The sequence below is a fragment of the Anser brachyrhynchus genome, assembly GCF_964034855.1.
Source record: "Anser brachyrhynchus genome assembly, chromosome: 7".
Taxonomy (NCBI): domain Eukaryota; kingdom Metazoa; phylum Chordata; class Aves; order Anseriformes; family Anatidae; genus Anser; species Anser brachyrhynchus.
Window position 1 is genome coordinate 38,172,066 of NC_137701.1, and position 14,681 is coordinate 38,186,746.

A 14,681-nucleotide genomic window follows, 5' to 3' on the forward strand; every position below is an offset into this window, starting at 1 on the left:
TTGCCGGGGCGGGGGCTGCTCTTTGTGCGTGCCGGGGCTGCGAGGAGCTGCAGCGCCCGCTCCCGCTGTGCTCAAATCAGCGCGCGGTGCCTCTCGCCCAAGGTGGGTCACGCAGTTGTCTTCTCCCATTTGGCAGGATATCCTGTCCACCAGCGGCACAGATGTCACGGGGGACAATGCCCGGGTTATCGGAGGAAGATCTTTGCCTGCCCCCCCTACCTGATCAGGTTTTGTAGACGAATGTACACCGTAAACATCCTTAAAAAGCTTCGGAGGGCTGAGGGGGGTTTTGTGCTGCGTTAGGAAATCGATAAAGTCAGGCCGTGCTAAATAGCTGCTCCTCCAACGCGTTTAATTAATTTAGGAGGGCTGTTAATTTACCTGTAAACATGACAGTCTGAGAGAAAAAAGGAGATGCGACATACAGAGGAAGATGCTGCTTGATGGGGTTTATTTCTTCCACGCTGACAGTCATTGAAACATAAAGTTTTAAAATGACTGGCAGAAGGGAGGCATTCTGCTTTTCTAGCCAAAAATTAAAACAACAACAACAAAATGCCCCAGCCCTGCTTTTGAATAACCCCCAACCTGTTTAAGCGCAGTGCTGTTAACAGAGTGGATGCCGAGTGAGTATCAGCTATAGTTTCTGGAATATTGTTGCTTCCCAGCAAAGACCATGCTAAGACATTTTTTTTTTTTAATTGAATAGGTTCCTTATTAAATAGATAATTGACATAAGGTCAAAAGGGGCCATTTTTGCACAGTCCCCCTAATAACAGCGGGTTTGCAAAGTTTCCTGCCGGCTGCACACTGCCTGCACGTTATGGCTTAATTGCAGATTTTTTGAAAAGACAAAATATGTTCATATCTGAGGAATTATGTCTTGCAGCCTACTAAATATGCTAATGCAATACTAAGCAGGGATAAAGTTCTTGCCATACCACCCAACAGTTGCGTGGGACCCGCTGCCAAGTTATTGTTAATTGTAAAGCGCAGGCAGGCTTTGCAATCCATCTTAATTGTCATCCTTACTCCAGGTTGGGCGATAAGGCGAGATGTTCTGTTTAAAGTGACAATGTTGACAAGGGGAAAGGGTGTGGGCCCGGGCTTGCGGTTCTGGAGGGGTTACGCGCTCTGACCTGCCGTAGGTTGATATGGACGGTCTGCAAGGGGATTTTAGTTGTCATGGGGTCCCCAGGCAGTTGAATAGAGTGACTGTCTGTCCTGCTTTTTCCTGTTAGGATCCTGACACGTGGAGCATTGATGAACTCAGCATAACGTTGAATGGGAGCTTTTTGGCAGCTGAGACACAAGGGCTAAGCTGCAGGTCAGAGATAACACGAGTACAGATCTCCTCATGCACACAGTTAGGAGCATGCTTTCTTCCCTCCTGAGTGCAGGAAATAGCTCATGTTAAATACGTTCACTTTTCAGTTTTCCTTTCTTCTAAAACGGAGCTTGACAGATTGGGCTTCTCAGCCCCCCTCCTCCCCTATTTTTTTTTATTTTTTTATTTGCCACCTCTGCTTTCTACCTCAGAAATACTCCTCAGGAAGCAGGAGTTAATCTTGGTGAGGAAACGATAAGGTGATGCTTGATTTTTCAGGGGAAAGCAGAAGGATGTGACTGCCCGGTAACTGCACAGAAACTCGCGGGCCTCCTTTATTTAGGGCTTCCCTTTGCTTTTTCCTCCCGCGTCCTGCCGGAGGGGGCCGGCAGGTCTCGCGGAGGTGGGCGCAGGGCTGAAATAGCATCGGGTCAGGAAGGAAGCGCCGGGAAGGTACAGCGATAAAAGCAGCTTCCCCGCGCTCCTCTATCAGCTACCCCGATCAGGTGAATTGGGTCGTTGCTTTCCCAACTTTGATGCATCCTGGCTGGCACAGAAACGTGTCTTTGAAGTCGTTTCATACTCAGCCAAGTTTTTTACGCGATTCCAAAAGAAAGAGGGCGAGCATTGTCTTCGCTAAATGATGTCAAGCCGGCATCCTGTGTACCGAGACAATGTGGGAGCCTCTATCTGCTCTTGGCATTGCTATTGAGGCTGCGTTTGCTGCTGGAAGTGTTTATGTTAGGGAGGCTTGAACCTGCTCGAGGTTTGGGCAGGGGGAATCTCTCTTTAGTAACTGCTTGCTTGTGTACAGGCGAATACGTGTAGATATGCACATGAGCATGCTTTTATGTGGCTCCCATGGAAGATAACCTTGCAGGCATCTCCAGCTCATCCCCAGCATCTTTGTGGAGGGTGCGGGCAGACCCCTGGTGGAGGGTCACTCCTCAGAGCCCCCGCAGTCCTTGCTCCCACTCGATATGAGGCCAACAATGGGATTTAATAGCAATGATGGAGTTGATGTGCCACTGTGTGTACTTGCGTGGTGGCAGTGAGCCCAAGACCACCCAACTCACCTCAACTCCATGCCCATGCAAATCCAGAAGTCCTCCCCACCACAAGTGGGAACGTGCACGGCCTGCGGCCAAGCAGGACTTCTCGGTGGGAAGAGCCTTGGTGGTAACGGGGGGCTCTTCTCCCGGCAAGGTGGTGCTCTGTGCGCATGAGCAGAGCCAGATCGAGGCCTTATTGTGCATGCCCAACCACATTAGCAGATTCCTGTGCCCGTGTTTAGGCTTTCAACAACTTAATTGGGCCTCTGCAGCAAACTGTCTGCAGCCAAGGGGCCAGGACCATTGTTTATTCCCGTGGCTATCACCGAGAGCCACGCAGACAGGGAGGAGGGCAGACACAAATACTGCCTTTGTTGCACTCGGGATGCTCCTTTTGCCATCCCAAACAATCTCATACCAGCTCTCGAGTGACTCCAGCCGTGGCCAGCGCTGCTCCCAGCCCAGGGAACGCTTCCCAGCTGCCGCAGCGCCGTTGCAGTTTTTCCTTGGAAAGCAGCGCTGGGAGCGCTGCGTATTTTCTTTGCTAAGTCGTGAATTCATTATGAAATTTATACAATGAGATCTATGACTCGGCTAATATTTCCACAGAGCAGTTTGGCCTTTTCATTCCAGAGAGGGTTGGACAGGAGCTAAGATCTGGCTTTTGTTTTCAACTCTTCTACAACTTCCTGTATGACCTTGGGCAAGTTGCTTAATCAAGCTGTCTCCAGCTTTCCTTTGTAGTAATGCTATTCGCAAATGTTGGAAGAGTTGTGAATATGCACGGTCGATTTGGTAGGTGATGTTCAGGTACTAATTTGATATGTTATAGAGGAAAGAAGCCCTGTACGATAAGCAAACTGCAGTCTTGGTGTCTCGCCTTGGCTTTGAATGTAGATTTCAAAGAAACAACAAGAGCAGCAGCAGTCTGGGTAATCCAAACTGTGATAATGCAATGGGTAATGCAATTTTTAGAGGCATGTAGCGGAAAGTTATATAGATGGTGGTCAGAGAGTGCATGCAGCAAGAGCACATTAGAAATCTGAAGAAGAGACCTGAGAAGAGGACAGAGGGACACCAGAGATGTAGATGTGACATGGTGCATTATGCTGGATGATGAATTTGCCTGTAAAAATGTAGCCCTCTGCAGGTGGGGGAGAGGAGAGCCTGTGCTGGACATCCCCCAGGAAAGGGGAGCTTGTGCTGAGAGCAGACCCTGTACAGTTAAATGGGATGCTCTAGTACAAAAATAAAGAGCAGATGATCCTTGGTTTGAGGAAGGCAATTTGCTTAGTTGTGTTGGAAAGTGCATTCACACACACATACACCAAATAAAATGTGTGCATGCCACAGAAAGCTCACACAGCTTTCGTTAAAGCAATGGACATCTATTTACTTGAAGATAGTATATATTTTTTTAAAGCTGCAAGAGTACATTAATAAATGCTAGCATATCTGAGGACTTGATTACAGCTGGGTTTATAGGGAGTGGTAATATCTTTATTAAGCCAACTGATATAGTTGGAGGGGGAAAAACAGACAAGCGCTCTACAAGGCTCTTTAATTAAAATAGGCTGCCTATATCTACTTAAATAATATGTAAACTCTTAAGGCCAAATGCTGCAGCTAGTTACTATTAGTGAGAAACTGTAAACTACAAAATCCCAAACCAGGAAGTCCCATGGAGATAAAAAAATATCTAAAGAACAGTCAGAAATGTGCCCTATATTATTGATGCTTCGAGCAGTATTAAGTTGTGAAGGGCTGGAATGTAAACAGAGTTACAGATGTCTGATGCCGTAGGTTGAATTCGGGAAGCAGGAAATGCACTCCTTCGCTTGGGATGTTTTTAAAAACACCTTCTGCCTGTCTTTATCTGAAACAGTTAAAGTTTTGTTTAACCTACAGCTTTGAAGGAGAGCATGCCATGCAGCCAAGTTGTTTCTTGTATTTACAGTGGCAAAAATAGGAGCTGTGCGAACCAGCAGAAGAGCAGGGTCCCGGTTCACAGAGAGCTAAATTTTAGAAATGACCTAATGGGAGAGGATAATAGTAAGGGTAGGTTATGTCACAATGGATAAAAATTACAGCTGTGCACACAAATGCTTACTTGGTTTAGGCGTCTGCATCTTAGAAAGACAATTATTTTACCTGTCTTTATAACATAACGCTAATGATTATTTTCCCCCCTCAGGGTGAAGTGCAAAGGATCGTTTTTTTTTCCTAGAAGAGAGTGGGAGAACAGTCTCAATTTGCTCTAAATGCTCTGGTAATCCTGATACTTCTTTCCCAACCTTAACAGCCTTATCTTATCTCCCTGTGGTCGTTGTTACCCCTACCAAGCTCTGCTGATGGGCTCCACCAGCCTGACCCTGCTAACATCATTACGTTTACTCCTGATTTGCACAGGTTGGACACAGAGCAGCAATTGCTTATTATACTTTCTAGCCCAGGCTCTGCTCTTTTCAAAACCCATCCCAAAACAGAGTAACCTGTTGCTTTTAAGGACTGATATTTCTTTGTTGCGCTGCTACAAATGAGCTCGGAACCTGCTTTTGTAAGTCCAACTAATTCCTAATGAGAGTATCTCTAAGGCAGAGCCGCCCTAATGACTGCTTTTTCAGAATAAGAGGATCTCCTACTGCATTTGTAATGTCGATGGGCAGAGGTCCTGGCTGAAGATTTCTGAGAACTTTAAGAAGTTTCTCAGACCTTGCAACATCTACACACCCTGCTGCATGGGACAGCGTGTTATACTGGCAGCCATTATAAACCTGGAATAGTCTTTGTCTTTTTCATCGTGATTATTGTTGGTAAACTCGTGTAAATGGGAAGTGCCGTTTCCTTCACATTGTTTGAAGTGTATTTGTTCAAGAAATAACTAAATGACAGCTTTCCGTGTTTAAAACCGGAGAGTTTTCCCTAATGCCCTAAGTCTAAATTAGTATTCTTGATGTGCCGATGAGCCCAGAATAGTAGTGCAGCCAGGTTAGGGTCCAGGCACTAACATGTCCTGCGAGTTCATCTCTTTCCTAGTAAATAAATCATAAATAAATCCTTTTTTTTTTTTTTTAATTTTTGATTTTAATTTTATTTCTTACTGCCAGCTGAAAAGTTGAATTAGAACAGGGGTGCCAAGTGCCTCTTATTGAAATATTTTGTTTGGATGACTCCTAGGTAACATCAGAGACACCTTTCCTGGGTGGAAGCTCTGAGACAGATCAGAATTACTGTGGCAACGTGGATTTCCTGAGTTGCTTTTTTTTTGCATGTGCCATTGAACTAGTGACTTTACAAGAAAAGAGTTTATTTCACAGTTCTTCTGTGTGTACAGTATACCTTCATGATTTTTCCCCTCATTCCTCATTTTTTCATATGTCTGAAACAACAGCAGGGAAAACAGAAATATGCCTTGACTGATGGTAAGGAAATAGGTGAGAATGTGGAAGACCCTTATAATTAAATCAATTGATACAAAGAAAAAATCATCCATTGAATTTGTTTTTGTGAGCAGTGCTAGTTGCCTTGCCAGTCTGAAGCTGGCACTGTGGGTTTGCTGTAATCACTGAGCTGAGAAAAAGAGACACGGGTTTTGTTTGTTTGTTTGTCATCGCGGAGTTGAGCAGGACTTAAGCAGTTGAATGCACAACATTTTTCTCTGCTTTCATCCTCTTCTCTTTGATTCCACATAAGTTCCCCTCAATGCTTCCAATTTGGTTTCTGACCCTCCTTAAGAATTAGGATTTATATATTACTCGTGAATAACAGCTTGCAAAATGTGGCTCTTGGTTTGTAAAATGGATTGTGATAAAAATCAGCTACATGTGTAATTTCAAGTGCTTTGCTCGCGTGCCACCTCCCACGGGAGAGCGTGCGCATGTTGTGTTGCTCTGGGGACACCCAAGCCGTAGCCCTCGTTCTGGCCAGTTGTCAGGTCTGTAGGAAGGATGGCATGTTGGGTTGGTTGTGGTACAGCATGGCACACAGGCAAATGCCCACAGCCTGAATCCTGAACAGGGTGCAAAATGCTAATGGGCAGACCTTGGGGTTGCAGCACGAAGTTGTTCAAAGATTAGGAGAAGCAAAATACACATTTGAGAGGAAGAAATAATGTAATCAAAAAAGATGGCACAGAGCAATGCCAAGAAAAAAAAAAATTCCTTCAGTCAACCAATCCTGTCTTGTGCACTTCATCACCGAAGCCAGTAATCCTCTATCACTTGGAGAGCAGCTTCAAAAGACCTGTGCTATCCAACATTTTGAATGCAGCTGGTTGAAGATCAAATACTGAGACGACAGTTCCTTTCTTTTGCTTCAGGAGTGGGGTCTCTGCCTTGCTGGGTTTCTCTGGTGCCGTGCAGAGGGTCGTACCCCTGGCTCAGCATTCTCCCAGCATCCTCCCAGCATCGCACACTAACTGCTCTCCACAGCCCTGGTTGTAAAGCCTGTGCCAGAGGCAAAGAAAGGGATGGAAAGACATGTGGTGGAAATATGTTTCGCTCTAGCTTTACTTGGCTTGCAGATGGTAAATTCAAGATTAGTACAAGCTAGCCAGAGCAGCCCAAAGACTGCTCTAGCATACTTTCAAAGCTAACCTTTAGGCACAGCAGTGAGTATTTACCATGAGCTGGCTGATTTGCTCAAACATTTCTGAGGTCTGAGGAGGTAGATGTAGCACTGAGCATGAGTTATAGATCTCTACTCAGTTCTCAGCTACACCACTTGCTCCCTGTGGCTGCAAATCAACTCTCCAGTGCTGTGCTTCTTCTAATTCTCTCTCACTTTCAGATCTTCAGCTGGCAAAATATAAAATGGAGTGTGTCACTGAAGTTGCTTTTGAGCGGGTGAGTAGCTAAAGGACTCATCTGGTAAGCAAAGTTGCCATTTCCAGACCAAGGCTTCAAGTTTTTGACACAAACATGAAAGGATATTGCCTTCTGTGCAACTGGGCTACAGTTATAGTTGAGGGCCTAGCTCTGACTCACTTTCCAGCTGACCCTTCTGGGAGGAGGGAGGAAGTCTTCTGCTGTGTCATGTCCCCCAGCAAAAGGGATGGGCACTGCACACCAGCAGACCTTCAACAGGTTTCTCCTCCTTGGCACTGGCCAAGATGCCGGCTAGACCAGACTGTTCCTTAGGAGGATGCAGACAGTCTGATCCCTAGAGAAATTCTCCAGAATTACCAGAATTACCCACCTAGCTTGACTTTACGCCTTGACACATCTGTGAGTCAATAGGGTGGTGATGCATTTTGCCAGATGTTTCAAAAAAAAAAAAAAAAGAGTCCTGACCCAGCAGTTTTGGTAGTCATCTCTCTGACATAGACCTTAGCCAGCTTTCTGTAGGGCAGTCCCATGGAGATTGCACAGGAGTCAGTATGAAGCACTTAGTATTTTAAAATGTTCCTTTCACCGCTAATGCCTCTTCTGTCTGGGATGTCTCAGGCCATGGTGACATGGTGATGTCAAGCTGTCATGTCTGTGGCCGGTCAGTGTTTGCACTGCCCCTCTAACTGTTCGTGAGGATGTGAGTATCTGGTGCTCCCTGTATCAGCCCTATGCACCTTCGGTTCGCAGCCAAGCCAGCCATCCTTAATAATAGCAGGCTGGATTTCTGTGGTGAGACGTTGAGGTTAGGTGTCACAGGGTGCAGCTACGCGATAAGGGCGTGACGTCTGCTGCTTCGGGGCGCTGGTAGTGACAGCTCAAACCAAGTCCAGCCTGGACATACAAAACTGTGGGACTCGCCCTTCCATGTCCCTGCAGGGCACCTCTCTCCACAGGGCACGCTGTCTGGTGTGGTAGGCTCCCAAAACTGCAGCTTTGTGGGGCTGGCCAAGAGCCACAGAAGGCAGACGCCCATTTAAAGGTGCAGAAGTCTCCTTCTAACCAGCAAACACCGTGGCTTTGCCCGCCCTACCATTTCCTGCCGGCCCCAGAGATAAGCCCGCAGCGGGTCAGAGCGAAGGTATCACCGTGCCCTGTCTCGGGCCGCAATAAACAGCAGATGCCTGGGGAGCAGCACAAGAGCAGGGGAAGCAGATAATGACTCTTCCCAACACTCCCCATTTTCAGCAAGGATCGGCCGAGCCCTTGAGTGTGACCCGAACCACGGTGCTCGTGTGTCAGAGCCAACATGTCCTTCAGCACCATGGCAGAGCTCTCAGCACCATTGCCCAGTGTGAGGAAAGCTGCTACTATTGAGATGTCTCTGGCAGGCCTGCACGAATGAGGCCTGTAGTTGCTATCAGCCTGCGTCTTGTGCTTCATTTTCTGTTGTTGTTACAGTGGACTGAAGTATTTTAATGTTTAATAACATTAGTGGGGAAAGAAATTTTAAAGAAACAACAGTGGCAGAGCAGCTCCTGTGTCAGAATGTCTCTAATCAATGCAGGAGTCATCCGCTGCTGGGCCATTTATTAGCCTGTTTTCAGACACCTTTCTAAAAACCAGCAGCGAATATTAATAACCATCTCAGTAGTTAAAACCATTAGGTAAGCCTTGTTATTTTTCCTTTCTTCCCCCCCCCGGGTCATGGCCAGAGGGCCAGCCCTGCCGGCAGCCCCCGCTTGAGAAGCAGGCCTCGCTGGGGCACGAGGAGCGGCATCAAAGCGCAGCCTCCCGCGGCGCTCCTCACCCTGCCACCAGCGCGGGATGCCCTTTATTTTTATACATATATATATATTTTTGACTTTAAAAATAATTTGGTGGATCTCTAATCTGGTTATCTGCTGTAGCTGCAGTGTACGCTGTGTGTCTGACTCCCACGGCCGAAAGCCTCTGTTTCCTTTCTGCCAGTACCTTAGTATCTGCCTTGCCCAGGAGTCTGCTGATGAAGACTTCCTGTTTGTTTTGAGTCACTGCTGGAGTGATAAATATACTTCAGCTCTCTCCTCCGAGAGGAAAGAAACCAGCTGCCCCGAACTGAGGAGAAAATATGTAGAAATTCCACCAAAGGGCCCCGTTATCACCCAGCTCCTATGGAAGCACGAAACGGAGCAGCACAAGCTATGGCAAAGGCATGATTTTCATACTAAAAATGTTCCTCCGTGTGCGCAGGCATGAGCTGTTTGCCTTTAATCATTTATTTTCACTCCATAACTTTAATTTTAAAACGATTGAGAAATAAATAAATAAAGACCAAGCCCCCATAAACTTACACGACAGAGTAATGCTTGGCTGGATAAACAAACAATTATACTTGTGGTTTCTTGATCTGACCACAAGCTTTAAATGCCATATTTTTGCATGAACCTATAATGCTTCTGGATAAACAATTGTGTTTATATTGTCAGGAGTATCCAGCGTAGTGTTGTGTAATTTCTATGTGCGATTACTAGGATATATGATAAATTCCAAAAGAAAAGAAAAGAAAGGAAGATTAGATTATTAAGTCATTTTTAATAAAAACAGCATAGTTTGGAATTGCTTATAGCTTAATTTGTAATTTTAGAAGAATGCAGCATTGGCTTTTAAGTTTCTGCAATTATCTTTTCATCTCTTTTTATCCTTTTTTACTAGAGATGGGGCCCAACCCAAACCCTTGGATCTAAACGCAAGGTCCAGGTTCAGATCTGAGTTCACAGCTTTAACCTCGTTCCTGAAGATGTGGCGTCAGGCCTGCGAGCTCCAGCACACGTCGTGTTTGCATTTCAAAGCCCAGCTCCAGGGATTTACTTCTGCCTGTCGGAGTGGTGAAAGTGGTGCTGGCCCTAAGGCTTTGGGGTGCTTCCAGCCTGACAGGAAACCCAGGTGGGATTGTGGGGTCAAAACAGGGTTGTAGACCCTGGAGTGCTGTGGGTCAGTAATATTAAAATAACACTTGTTGAAGAAATCTTGGGAACAGCTTTGGACCAGTCTAAACCCTCACAAGGTAGATGCTGGGCTGTGCTTGACCAAGCAATGTCTTTTGGGGGGGTTGCAGCCCTTTGGCATGGTTTGGAAGAGGATGTGCTTCCAAAGAAGGTTATTTTTGTGTGTGTGAAATGTATAAAAAGTGCACAGCACAAAGTGTTGCCTTTGGTAGATGTTTGAACTGCTTCTTGTGGAAAAAAAATGGTGGTTTTTTTTTTCTTTTTTTTTTTCCCTACAGTTTTTGATATATTTCTCCTTTTTTATGTAAGCTCCTTAAGCACTGGCAAACAACGTGTACTTTTCTGTACTCGCCGGCACATTCCCATTCCAATGAGCTAGCTGGGCTCTTTCCTTTATATCACTGAGTGAAATCATACGGAACAAAAATAATCATATTTAAGCAGTTTGAAGTATACTTTTTCTGTGGTTTACCTTTACCATCTCCTAGTAAAATATAATTTCTTCTTTAACAGCAGATGAAAAAAGCCATTATAGCTTTAAAGCATGAGATTATAAAAGACTGCAGCTAGTTTAGATCTCACAGTTAGAAGTTAATTCTAAGTCACTGGAATTGAAAACATCAGTTTACAACATTTACTGGCTTGCTATAAAAATGTATTCCCCTGTGTTATGTTAAACATGAGAAACTACACCTCAGTGTGTCCATTATTTATATATTTATTCATATCTTGCTGCTTCTGATTCAGCTGTGTAACTGTATGCAAAACAGATAATTACTGGGGAACAGAATAATTTGTATATGGAGGGGAATAAATACCCTAAAGGATTTGCTTTTGGGGAAAGAACAAGCTGCAAAGAAATTACATAGGTTTTGTAAACAGATATGAAGCCAAAAAAAAAAAAAAAAGGTGAGGAAATATTTGGGGCCCAGCAACTTTGACACTACTGTTTTTGTGGTGGGGAAAGTAATATTTCTTAGGAAGTACCCAAATCCACATAGTAAAATTGAATGTGAGGCCCCTAGTTTATTTTACATGGCTATGCAGAAACTGGGGCTTAATGGCAACCCTATCCACACACCAGAATGATACCCAGGGGTTGGCTGCTCTTCATGGAGAGGTGACAGATTGGGACCAACAAGTTCATACACCAGCTACGTGCTGATTAAAAAATACATGCACCAAACATGCCTTATGCGTGTCAGTTGTTTTAAGTTTAATGCCATTTTCCTGTCCCCAGCCCTTGGGGACCTTGTGCTCACCCTTCACAGTGCCATCCAGCTGCAGGAGCCGTCCCTGGAGTGCACAGGAGACTGCGCACCGGTCTCTGTAACTAGAGACCTTCCCTCCTCTAGCTTTATTCTCCTCTGATTTAGCACCAGACCATGGGAGAGAGATGCTGAAGACACTTATTTCAGCATTGCCAGTAACAGAATTATTGCTGGAAGCATGGCTGAATAACGGCGCTGCCGTTCATCTCCCTTTGATTTATTTAGAGCCAGCATTTGCCTGTTTAATTTCTGTTTGCAGGCTTTCTGGTGGGAAGTGGGAGTCTCCCAAACTTTCCTACGCTGGGGTTTTGTGTGAAGCTTCATGCCAAAAATGTTTGTCCAGTAATTACCAAAATAGCCCCCACACTGGGTTGTTCAAGGAACATCCCACAGTGCACCCAAAAGGGCCGGTGTTCCCCATCCTAAAGACGCTTCCAGGTGATTCCTGGGACCCAGGCATGCTGCTTCAGCAATTTGGGTTTGCTTATCAGAGTTAAATCTTGCAGGCGGGTGGTAAACAAACCTGGCAGATTGCTATCTGCTTATCTTTGCTATTTCAAAGGCCCTTCTGCTGCAGTTTTAGGGCTTCGACACAGGCAACCTGAAACACCTGGGAGAGGTAGGAGCAGCACGAGCTGTGCACCAGGTACTGGGGTGCAGGGGGCAAAGTGGCACAGCTGGGGGCTCCCAAGAAATCTGTGTCAGGACACGGAACAAGCCCTGATTTTCCAGTTCCTCAGCTGGCTATTGAGCAGTGGGATGCTTTCTGCAATAGCCTACCGCATGGGGCTGTGTCTTTCCACTGTCAAGTAAAAAAAAAATAAATTTAATTTGAAGACACTCTACAAACAAACATAATTATGGGTGTTGGTGCACAAAAATCAGTTTAACATAGTGCTAAAAAAAATTTGAAGTGAAAAATCTCTGTCTTAGGATCACAGCCTTGACACTTTCACCAGGGCTGATCGTAAGTTTTTCTTTTCCTTCTTCTCTTTCCTTTTGGTGGAGAAGTTTTCTAAGGTATTTTTCAAACTTTCCAGTTTAGCAATGCGTTGGCTCAAATTGAAAAGAGAACTAGGCACTGGGTCACAGGCAGAATTAGGTTTGCACTGGTGGTGGGGGCAGGTTGCTGACACAGCTACAATCAGACAAAACATTTAAAACTTCTGGCTTTGTACTTCTCAAATGCCTCTTTTAGAAAATCGCTTAAGTTGTTATTAACATCCACCACCCACCTTCCCTTTCTGGTCCTGACATTGTGTAATAATAGATAATGTTGACATATGTTCCCTGCTGGTCAGAAATACTATACTTCTGTGAAAGGTAACATTTTCAAGCAATGACAAAATGTATTTTACTTGGACAGAGCATTAGTTATTGGACTAATCTCACAATGTGGGATGTGGGGTAAAAGTTTTAACATTTTAGTTGTGGGAGAAAGTTTGTTGGGACAGTAAAAGCATCAGTATGGGGTGTGTTTAGTTTTCTCCATTTCTAGAGGTACTGGCTTTGTATCAAACTCTTGCGTCCTTAGGAATTTAAAAGAAACATTTGCAGTATGTATGAGGAACAGCTGTCTGTGTACTCGGAGCAACTTTTCAAAATGACTAGTTGGACATTTTTTCTAACAAGGATTAGAGAACTAAGGAGGATGTGTGCATGTCCCACACACTCCCGATATTTTTTTTTAGTAGATCAATTTTTAAATGTTGAGTAACTGTAAAAAGATCTGCATTTATTTATCCATTTCCCACTAAGCAAAGCTGTCTGAAAATAGAAAAAGAGGAAGAGACAGCAAAATCTTCCAAACAAATATGTTGTGAAAAAAACTATGTTTGAAAGTAATCTAGGGTGAGATTCTATAAAAACGTGTCTGCTTTGCACGCCACCGAACTCAGCACAAGACTGCGCAAGCCTGGAGAAATCGAGTTTTATTTTAAGTCTTGCAGGGATCTCTGTGCTGGGGGAGCTGGAAGTCAGCTTTTTTATGGAATCTGGTCTTTTACATTTTACGGCAGCTGGAGTGGGTGTTCGGGATCCAGAATTAATCGTGGGGGTCCTGTAACTTGGCACATAAACATCTCTTGCAGGGGTCTCCCTAGGGTTTGTCTTTTCCCCACGGGTGGAGTTTTAGGGATCAGCACTCTGTCCAGCATCCGCCCTCTGCGTCCCAGGTGGGAGACACTGCCCTGTGGGGAAGGGGAGCCTTAACCTCTGCACCCCCTGCCCCAAGCCATCAGACCTGGCTCTGGGGAGATGCTGGGGACGCCCGGCCAAGACCTTTCGGTCTGTGGAGCTGCTGCTGAGTGGTCTGGGATGGGGTCTCCTTGGCACAGAGCCTGCCCCGGGCTCCTGCCCACCCTCGGACACCCCCCAGGACCGTCCTGTTTGTTTTCAGAGTGTCCCTGCGTGTCCGCTGGGCTGCGCTGAGTTGGCTCTGTTCTCAGTTACACCCATTGATGTCAGTGGGGTTGCGTTGGTGGAATCAGAAGAAGAATTTGGCTCCTTGTCTTTTTATTTCCCCCCCTCCCCCTTATTTTTCGGGCTCCTCAGCCTAACCCCAGCCCGGCTTGTCCCGGGCTGCCGCTGCTGCTGGGGTGAGAGCTTCTCCTCTGCAGCTCCTGCTGCTTGGCACAGCTTCGCTGCTTCGTCTCCAATCTCGGCTCAGAACATATCTGTTCTGCTTTCTGCTTCCTCCCTCCCTCTTCGCTCGCTGTAAAGCATTTTATTATCCAGACTTTATGGAAGGCTCTGTACAAAAATGAAGTTGTGAGGTTATTTGTTTTGGTGCAGCCAATCCAATAGTGTAAGCTACTTCCCTCCTTTAATCTTCTCCTCTTTAGATAATACATAGGCTTTTATGTCCATTAATTGTCAGAAATAAATAAATGCTTCTTTAGCTATTACTTCCTGAAACAGAGCAGCGATCTCCCTTACATACAGCTGTTTATGTTATGCATAACATCGTTCTGTCACATGAATATGTTCGAAGTTTTCGTAAGACCTTGCACTCACACTTAGCCTAATTTCCACTTTAACTTTCCTTTTTCAAAAAGCATCCAGCAGGCTACCAAACAGCACTGCTGTCTGCCCCTCAGTAGACGTGGCTCTGAAGTAATCCCTGCTGAAGCTAACAGGCCTTAGAAGAAAGAGAAGACTGATAGGAGCGGTGGGTAAGGTTAGTGGAGTTTCACATGCTGGCAGCATTGCTGCTTTAA